We start from the raw sequence: 10,422 nt of genomic DNA, 5'->3' as shown, positions 1-10,422 counted from the left end.
TACAAATCCAGCTATATTGTGTGTATATGTTTTTGTTTTGATCCCAGGTATGAGGCTGCTTCAGATTGTCCTCAACAGCTGACTATGATTTGCCTCTTGCTCTAACAAAGATGTGATTTTGCCAGCTGCAGATAGTTTCTTCAATTGCTTGAAGTTTGGAGTTCTGGAACTCTTCAGAGGCTATATAAATGCTAGGGCCCTCCAAGAGGCAAGATTGTTGCCATTGGTGGGTTGTAGACTAGTGGTTGGTTGCTGTTGTTTGAGGTTTGGTAAGTAGTTAGAGCAAAAAAAAACAGGAAGAAGAAGAGGGGTAGGAGGGGGAAGAAGAGAAGAAGAGGAAGAGAAAGAGGAAGAGGAAGAGGAAGACGAAATTAGATATCCTGAAGTCAAAGATCAAACATGCCCCCAAGGAACTTGATGTCCCTAATCAGCAGGAAGTAGTTTAAGGATAGCGATAACCGTGCCCTCGATCCTTTTTTTCCCTCTCCTATCTAGTGTTAGGGGGTTGAAAGGGTAAAGGAAGGTAGAAGAAAGAAAAACCGCAAAGTAGCAAAAAGCCCAGCTACATAAATATTCAAACGGTCAAGCACTCAAACATGGGTCTAGGGGGGCCAGACCTGTTCAAAGGATCACAGTCACCATGTATAGTTTTGCATGTAGTGCTGGGGATTCATACCAGCTTGGCACACACTCTTTTCATTGAGTTATTTCCCCAGCTCCTAGAATAAGGCTTTCTTTCCACATAGGACTCATTGATCAGAAAGACAATGGTGAGACACTGCCTCAGACATTTCAATTGTTTATTATTATTATTATTATTATCATTACCATTATTGTTAGCTAATAAATAGTTGAAATGAGCATGAGGGTTTTTTTAACAACCTTAGTTCTCAAAGATGTATATAAACAAAATGCAGACATTTTTATTTATTTTATTATTTATTTATTTTATGCATTTTTACTATATTATTATTAATAATACATTTAGTCTTTTATTTGTGTGTGTACATGCCCACACTAGAGAATAAAGCATAGTAGGAAATAGAACAGGTGAGATGTTAAAAGGACAAGTAGGAGCTGGCCAGGTGCAGAAGGGACAAGCTCTGCAGGCGAAGGGAATAGAAGGAATAGAATAGAAATCAAGATTGATTTTGTCTGTCAGGACCATGGGCACGGGTGTGGGAGGGATGGTGGTGGCTGGGAAATTGTGTGTGGCAATAGCTAGTCACAAAAGGTCTGGAAAACTCAGTTATATGATCTGTGTTTGAACATTAAATGTTTGAAGCATTGCAAGCAGAAGTGTGACGTGGTCAGGTGCGCTGTTTCAGATTGCCATGAAGACTTATGTGCATGGATTTGACTTGGTTTTGTGAACTCAACTGGCATCCTTCTCCTTGGACAAAGAAAATACACCTTTGAGGACTAGAGTTGTTAAAAAGAAATAAAAAAGATAAAAACAAAAAACTCTCTTGCTAGATGGGGTTTTGCTACAGTCAGGAGAGACTTCTAAGACATGGGGAAGATGGTTGATGCTGAGAGTCAAATTCACATCTCTCAGAACACGAATGACATTTGAGATTTTTACCCAAGAGAAAAGACAAAGACCTTCGCCTTTACAAACAGGCTCTGAGCAACTTTTCAGGTGTGGATGAACAGAAGGCTATAGCCCTGCCCTGAAATATGTCAGTAAAAGCAGTTTAGGACCATAAAGTTCTGCTATTAAAGCATTCTGAGACTTGCATTCCATTTCTGGCCATTACTAAAGGTGCTAGTTTCTCACTCTCAAATAAACTTCACTCATTTTATATATATGTGTATATATATATATATATATGCTTGCAAGAAGTCTACAGAAGTACCTTTAATAGTGAGCTTATTTTTGGTAACCCTGTATATAACATTTGTGAACACAAATGGCTTTTAATTGTTGGTATTTAATGTATTTATTTGGGGGCGGAGCTAGTTATAGGGAGTTAAGGAGTGTGTGAAAGTTGGAAGACAGCTTTCAGGAGTGGGCTTCTCTGTGTAGTTCCTAGGGATAGAATTCAAATCATCAGGCTTAGTGTGGATCATTACCTGATGAACCATCTCACTGGCTCCTACACTCACTTCAAATCAAATTTACTGTCAGGACTTTTGAGTTTCAGGGACACTTTGAAGCTCGGCTAGTGGCTCATTGCAATAATCCCAGCACTTGGGAGGCTGAGGCAGAAATTGCTCCTTAAATTTGAGGCGAGCCTGGTCTACATAGTGAGTTCCAGGCTAGCCTTCAAAGCAAAGTAAAATAAACAAAGAAATCAGAGACAACTGGGTGTGGTGGTGCACATTTTAATCTTAGCACCCGAGAAATGAATGAAGGTAGGAGACAGCGAAGTTCCCTGGCTACATAGCAAGTTAGAGACTAGCCTGAGCTACATGAGAAATGAAAGAAAGAAAGAAAGAAAGAAAGAAAGAAAGAAAGAAAGAAAGAAAGAAAGAAAGGGGGGGGGGGGGGGGGGGGGGGGGGGGGGGAGGGGAGGGAAGAGAGAGAAGAGAAGAGAAGAGAGAGAAGAGAAGAGAAGAGAAGAGAAGAGAAGAGAAGAGAAGAGAAGAGAAGAGAAGAGAAGACGAGAAAAGAGAGAAAGACCCAAATAGGATGGTTTGCCTTACCATCCAGAACCCATTATTACCTCATTACGTATGGCCAGTGGGAACAACAGGCAAGATTTGGAGAGCAGAATTAGAAAAAAGGAATATGTCCTCACACAAAAGGCCTGATATTTTTATGTTGTGATCTTTGATTGCCCCCATGCACGGAAGGCTTTTCTAATATCACATTTGTCTTGGCAGATGAAGTGTCACATACTAAGCAGGTGATAAGCGGCATAACTCTATGGAGACATTCAGGAAAGCAAGCTGGAGACAAATGACAAGCTGGAATGTGTAACTGTCAGCACACGTGGGGCCAAGGTCCCTCCGTAAGAGTTATTTTGAAAGCTCTTTTGTGACTTGGCAACTCTGCTGAGGTTCAATAGACATGGGATCACTTTTTAAATCCTCTCTCTCTCTCTCTCTCTCTCTCTCTCTCTCTCTCTCTCTTCCTCCCTCCCTCCCTCCCTCTCTGTCTCTGTCTCTCTGCCTCTCTCTCCCCCATATATATGTGTGTATGCATGTGTGTGTGTGTGTGTGTGCTGTCTCTGTTGCTGAATAGTTAAAATAGAAAGTCAGGAGGTATTGTTGGCTTAAAGTGAAAAGGAGAAGAGAGAGACCTTTAAGAGAAAAACAGAGCAACGAAACAGATTTCCAAACAGAGCTGCTATCCGCTTCAAGAGACCAGCTAAAATTACCTGAGCTAGAGTGTCTGGTGTCACAAGCTTTGTTCCCAATGTATGCTGAGGCCAACTCTTCCCCACGTGGTACTCCAGCCACAGCTCAGCAGGGAATTATACACCCACTGGGGTCTCTAGGTCAAGATTTAAGTGCACTAACAGAGGACCTCTTCAAGTTAATGTGATGGGGAGCCATCAAATCCAGGTTGAAAGCTAAAGGAGTGGGGAGAAGAAAACAAAATTAAATTATCCTTTCAGACTTCAGTGCATGTTCACAGACTGGGATGCAGGTGTTCAACTTTAAAAACGTTATCCTAATGCCTTATTTCTGTCTGAGTTTCTCCAGTGAGTCGGGTTTGGCATTGGCAAAGCACTTGCTTTGTGTGAAAGGAAATGGGTGTGGGAAGAGAGGACAGGGAGACAGAAGAGGTAAAGGATGGCTTTTCCAGCCCATATCTGTTTCCAGGGTTTCCTAAGCCCCAGACATCCTGGTTTCACACCATATTTAATTGTGAAGGAAGCCCCCAAATAAAAATGAGACCAAATAGACTTTCCTACAAGACAGTGGCCAATAAGAATCCTCCCAGCCAATCAGTAGCAGACTTCATGCTGGAAATGTTCTTGCACTGGTCTGTTACGTATAGATTTAGTTGGACACTGATATCATTGGAGGATAGTCTAGATAGAGGAAAATATATCAACAGGAAGGGCAGAGGGAACTCAAGGGCATGTTCTGGACAAGTGAAGTTGTGGAGTCAGCAGGGTGTGGCATACAACAACATCAGTCTGGAAGATTGCAATTGGTGTCAGAAGAAACTGGAAGCCTGCCAGACAAGATATGACTTTTAGTAAAGGTTGGATGACAGGGAAAGGAATGAGTTTGAGAAAGAAGTTATGAATATGATTACGTTAGTCTGGGTTCTTAGAGGAGCAGAACCAATAGAATGAATATGTATTACAAAGGGGACTTATTAGATTAGTTCACATAGTATAGGTAGGCTAGCTGGACAGTGGCTGTCTACACGCTGTCCTGTATGAGAACCCAGTAGCTGCCCAGAACATGAGTCTGGATGCTTCAGCTGTTCCAGTCTGGTGCTGCAGTCCCAGAGGATTCCTGAAGAGCAGGTGCTTTCAGTCTGCACTGGGAAGCTGGTTTCTAATGTCAGCGTCACCACAACCCCACAACAGACCCACAGACAGGTACCTCATGTCTAAAGAGAAATAAGACATTAAAAAAGAAACCTTCCATTTAAGCAGCCTATGGATTCCTAGGCTTCAGAAACGTTGTAAGCTAAATTAAACAAAATTTGGGAGCAAGTGTTACACAGGAAATAAGTGATACCTTGCCAGAGGCATGTGCTCTGCACCCCTGTCAAAATGAACACATGGGAAAACAAATCTTCAAGGTGATGGAAATCCAGTCTGCAATTGTTTGAAGCCTGGGGTAAGGGATGGAATCAACTGGGCTGGAGCATGTGAAAACTTTTGGAGCTCACAGAAATGTTCCTCTTTCTCATCTGAGAGACAGTTACAGGCTTAGCAGTCTCACTGAGTTGTAGACTTACCGGATATATATTCTGCAGTATGCTTTATCTTAATAAAATGGATTTCAAGAACAGAGACTGAAGAGATGGCTCAGTGGTTCAGAGCACTTGATAATCTTCCAGAGCACCCTGGCCTCCTGTGGAACCCAGTGCATACATGCACAAACACATGAAAAGATACACACATACACATGTATATTTTGTTTGTTTGTTTGTTTTTTTGTTTTTCGAGACAGAGTTTCTCTGTGTAGTCCTGGCTGTCCTGGAACTCACTCTGTAGACCAGGCTGGCCTCAAACTCAGAAATCCACCTGCCTCTGCCTTCCAAGTGCTGGGATTAAAGGTGTGTGCCATCACTGCCAAGTTCCATGTACATTTTAAAAGTTAAAAAGGAAAAGAGAGTAAATAAAAAAGTAGAGGAAGTGGTAGGTTAAAGTGTATGTTGATGGCAAAAAAAAAAAAAAGATGAAACAATGCCGTAACAATGTACCTAGGTCAATAACTGTATTTGGTTTATGGCTTAGGATGAGAGGCATGAGATAGTTTACCATGGATAAAGGGCTAACAACATGAAGCAGAGAGTTTGCATTATAAAGTGAAATTCCAGAGCAGACTGAAATAAATGAGCTAATAAGCATGAAGGTTAGATACTGGAAGCCTTCATGGATGCAAAGGTTGTTGGTACTATGGCAGAATGACTCAGTAAGGTGTGTCTGTTTACATTCTCCCCCTCCACCCCCGTTAGACACTCTTTGGGTTTAGACAGAGTTTAATTTTGTAAACACTTACTACACTGAAAGTCACTTAGCTCTGAATTCTCAGCTAGCGCATTTAGTTTTATCCTATAAGCTTCTGGCTATTATAAATAAGGCTGCTATGAACATAATGGAGCCTGTGTCTTTGTTATATGTTGGAGCATCTTTTGGGTATATGCCCAGGAGTGGTATAGCTGGGTCCTCAGGTAATACCATCTCCAATTTTCTGAGGAACTGCCAGACTGATTTCCAGAATGGTTGTACCAGCTTACAATCCCACCAACAATGGAGGAGTGTTCCTCTTTCTCCACATCCTCGACAGCATCTGCTGTCACCTGAGTTTTTGCTCTTAGTCATTTTGACTGGCGTGAGGTGGAATCTCAGGGTTGTTTTGATTTGCATTTCCCTAATGACTAAAGATATTGAACATTTCTTTAGGTGCTTCTGGGCCATTTGATATTCCTCAGTAGAAAATCTTTGTTGAGCTCTGTACCCCATTTTTAATAGGGTTATTTGATTGTCTGGAGTCTAATTTCTTGAGTTCTTCGTATATTTTGGATATTAATTCTGTCAGATGTAGGATTGGTAAAGATCTTTTTCCAATCTGTTGGTTGCCTTTTTGTCCTATTGACAGTGTCCTTTGCCTTACAGAAGCTTTGCAATTTTATGAGGTCCCATTTGTCAATTCTTGATCTTAGAGAATAAGCCATTGGTGTCATTTTCAGGAAGTTTTCCCCTGTACCCATGTGTTTGAGACTCTTCCCCAATTTCTCTTCTACTAGTTTAAGTGTATCTGGTTTTATGTGGAGGTCCTTGATCCACTTGGACTTTTGTACAAGGAGATAAGAATGGATTGATCTGCATTTCTCTACATGCTGACCTCCAGTTCAACCAACACCATTTGTTGAAAATGCTGTCTTTTTCTTCCACTGAATGGTTTTATCTCCTTTGTCAAATATCAAGTGACCATAGTCATGTGAGTTCGTTTCTGGGTCTTCAATTCTAGTCCATTGATTTTCTTGCCTCTCTGTATCAATACCATGCAGTTTTTTTTTTTAATCACTACTGATTTCTAGTACAGCTTGAGGTAAGAGATGATAATTCCCCTAGAAGATCTTTTATTGTTGTGGATAGTTTTTGCTATCATGGGTTTTTTGTTATTCCAAATGAATTTGAGAATTGCTCTCTTTAACTCTGTGACGCACATATTGGTAGCCAAAGTACATGGCTTGAAAATGAAAATGGACCCCCAGACAGAGTTACTAATTTAACAGGTTGGCAAGCCAAGGACAGATAAGATTCTGCACAGAGCCTTACCAACCTAAGAAATAAGTGTATTGCTTTTGATAATGTATATCCTATCACAGGTAAGGAAGGCATTCTTGGCAGAACGACTTAAGACAGGCTTAGTCTTGTTTGTGAAATAAAAAAAAGGGGGTGAGGTGAAGAGCTTTTGGGGCTGCTTGGCAAGAATCTGACATGGACCAAGGACAAGGAAATGATCTACTTGGCAGGAATATGACATTGGCCAAGGACAAGGAAGTGGGCTTCAGGCAGGATTCTGACATTAGGCTAGAACAAAGAAGTAATTTCAGGCAGGAATCTAAATCTTAGGCTAGAACAAGAAAGTAAGCTTCAGACATGAAAATGATTTTGGGCTAGGACAGAAAAGTAGGCTCAGATATTTTGGTCATCCTGATAAACCCTTAGAAACAGTGATCACAGGAGTATTCAGGGAACCTTGTTTATTGCCTTGCTTGCTCCTTGACTATTTGCATCTGTTGTATTGCTAGTTCCTCAACCTAGAACTGACCTTAATACTGCATGAAATTAAAATGGTACAAAAGCAAAAAGGAGGAAGGGGGATGGGATAGGGGATTTCTAAGGAGGGGAAATGGGGAAAAGGGATGACATCTGAAATGTAAATAAATAAAATATCTGGTAAATAAATAAATAAATACCTAATCGATGCTGGGTGGGTAAGGTGATCAACTTGTGATCAGTTTCATTCTAGCCTCTGAACTCAAAGGCATCCAACTAGGGAAACTAGCCATTCATTCAAGCTTTGCGGTTGATTGAGAGATCCTGCTTCACTGAATAAGATAGAAAACTGATTGAGGATGGTTCCTAACATCACAGCCCCACACATGCATGTGCAATCATGTACATGCTCATCCACACATGTCCCCATATACATGCATAACATGCTCACATAGACATTCATGAAAAAAATAGAAAAAGAAAATAAAAAAATAAGAAGTTGGTTTAAACTGTGCAGAAACTATTAATTTTTCATAGTTGGGTGTACATGAGTTTTACATTTTAAAAAACTTATTGCATTAATTGTGTGTGTGCACAGGTGCACACACGGTTATGTATGTGCACAAGCTGATGCCACAAGCATGTGTGGAGGTCAGAAGACAACTTTTTGCAGTCCATTTTTTTCCCCACCGTGACGAGTCTGAGGATGTAACCCAAGTCTTTGGGTTTAACAGCAAGTACCTTAACCTTCCAAGCCATCTAGCCAGACCTAACTTCCCTCCTTTATTTAATTATGCGTCTACTCATTTTCATATATATGATTTAAGTTTTTTTTAGATCTTTTTTGAACAGTCTTAAAGGATAGACTAGGCTGATCCTAAATATGTAATGATCCTTTTACTGTGCCTTGAACTCCCACATGCTAGGATTACAGGCATGCATCACCACATCCATCTCAATGTCTCTGCCTTAATAGTACAACCTCTGTAAAGTGTCAGAAAAATAAGACAGTCAAGATGAAAGCAGATCTAACGAAAAAAAAATTCACCAAGAAAACCTGGGCTTAAGCTTCACGTGAGTTGTATGAGTCCATTTCCACTAAGTGATGTTTAAGGCTCAAAAAACATGGTGTTTCTCTAACTCCAGCTTCAGAAACCTACCATTATAAATAATTGGCGATAATTATGAGAGCAGCTGAATAAACTGGAAAAGGCTGGGCATAAAGAGAAAAAGCAATAGGAGGAAATGTGTAACACCAAGCCTGCCCATAAATCTCCCTGGAGTCCAAGTGACAACCCTCCATCTTTTCCACACTGGAACCTGTTTGGAGTAAATCCCAAACCAAACCTAACCAAATAAAACAATGTTCTTCCCTCAAAGTGACTTTTTGTTTCTGCAGTTACTGGGAACGAGTAGAGACTCTTCAGACCTTTTTCTACACTGACAATGAAATGCTCCTGCCTCCAGACAGAGAGATAGAGTGATAATGTTGAGATCAGGGTGGTCCCTTAATCCTTCAGTGGGCCAGCAGCCTCTGATCCTCTACCACTGACAATATAATGATGGTAGAACGGTAATGGGGTCCCAGGGCAGCCTTTAAGCAAACCTGTTTCTTAGAAGGTTGTTAGAGAGAAAAGCAAGGCTTTCAAAAATTAAATAAATTGTTCTGTCAATAAGTGATACATCTGGTGTGTATTAATCAAGAGCTGGGATACCTCTGAGAGAAGGAGTCTGGGTGGCTGCCACATCTACAGGGGAGGTTAATACAAGATAAGAAAGAATTTTGGTTGTAGATTCCCTGTTATAATTGTGATAGCGTCTATCTTCTTGGCATTAAGAGTGTGTGTGTGTGTGTGTGTGTGTGTGTGTGCGTGTGTATGTGTGTTGTATAAGTGCAAATATGGGTGTGAAGATCAGAGGACGACCTCTATCGTCATTTTTCCAATACCTTCCCACTTATTGTTGGCCTGTAACTTTACCAGGCAGGCTGAGCTAGGAGGTTTATGGATCTGCCTTTTCCTCTTTGCTGTCCCACCATTACTGGGATTACAAATATATGTAACCATGCCTGCTTTTTACATGGGTTCAAGGGAGCTGAACTCAGGACCACATCCTCATGAGATAAGTGATTTGGTGCCTAAGCCATCTCCCAGCCCTGCATTTTCTCAGTATTACTTTTTCTAACTGACTCCAATATATTGTCTCTAAACAGGAAAATTGAAGGAGTTGAAATAAGCAGAGTTTTTGCTCTGTGTCCAATAGCATGCTAAGGCTCATTTGCAGGCTGTTCTGTCATCCTAGTGAGGCTAGTAACTTGGAGTGATGCCTCTAGATGAAGAATCTGAGAAGCCAAGACTTAAAACAAGCTCCAATTGCTTCTAAACCCCATGTCTTCCTGTTTCCTATGAGAAGAACTTAAGGCAGAGAGATTAGTCACCAGATGCCTGATAGAAGGGATGGAAATCACAAAATGCCACAACTACCCTGGAGGATTACATGCAATAAATGTACACCAAGGATCCTAAAACTATTACTATTGTCATACCTGAAGATAATAGTGGTAATGCTATTCAGTGCACAATTACTGGTAAAACAGCACATAGTCCTAACCATTAGTTTAGTTTGTATGTACAAAATTACTGAAATGCATTATAGGAATGCATTCCGAGCCAGGCTCAGTTGATATATCAGATTTCACAGAACATCCACTCTGCAGACAAGACTCAGAGTCTTAAGTGGAGGAAGAGGGGAGGAGAGAGCTCAGGAAGGAAGGAAGGAAGGAAGGAAGGAAGGAAGGAAGGAAGGAAGGGAGGAAGGAAGGGAGGAAGGGAGGGAGGGAAGGGGAGAGGGGGGGAAGGAAAGCAGGCTCACACCTGAAAGAAGACCCATACCCGAGCTACTATAGATCAGGAAGCCTGATGTTATGGAGCACACCTTTAGTCCCAGGACTTGGTTGGCATAACCACACAGATCTCTGTGAGGTTGAGGCTAGCCTGGTCTGGAGAGAGGAGAGAGAGAGAGAGAGAGAGAGAGAGAGAGAGAGAGAGAGAGAGAG

The sequence above is a fragment of the Grammomys surdaster genome, unplaced genomic scaffold (genome assembly GCF_004785775.1).
Source record: "Grammomys surdaster isolate TR1022 unplaced genomic scaffold, NIH_TR_1.0 271, whole genome shotgun sequence".
Lineage (NCBI taxonomy): Eukaryota > Metazoa > Chordata > Mammalia > Rodentia > Muridae > Grammomys > Grammomys surdaster.
This window is presented reverse-complemented; position numbering follows the sequence as displayed.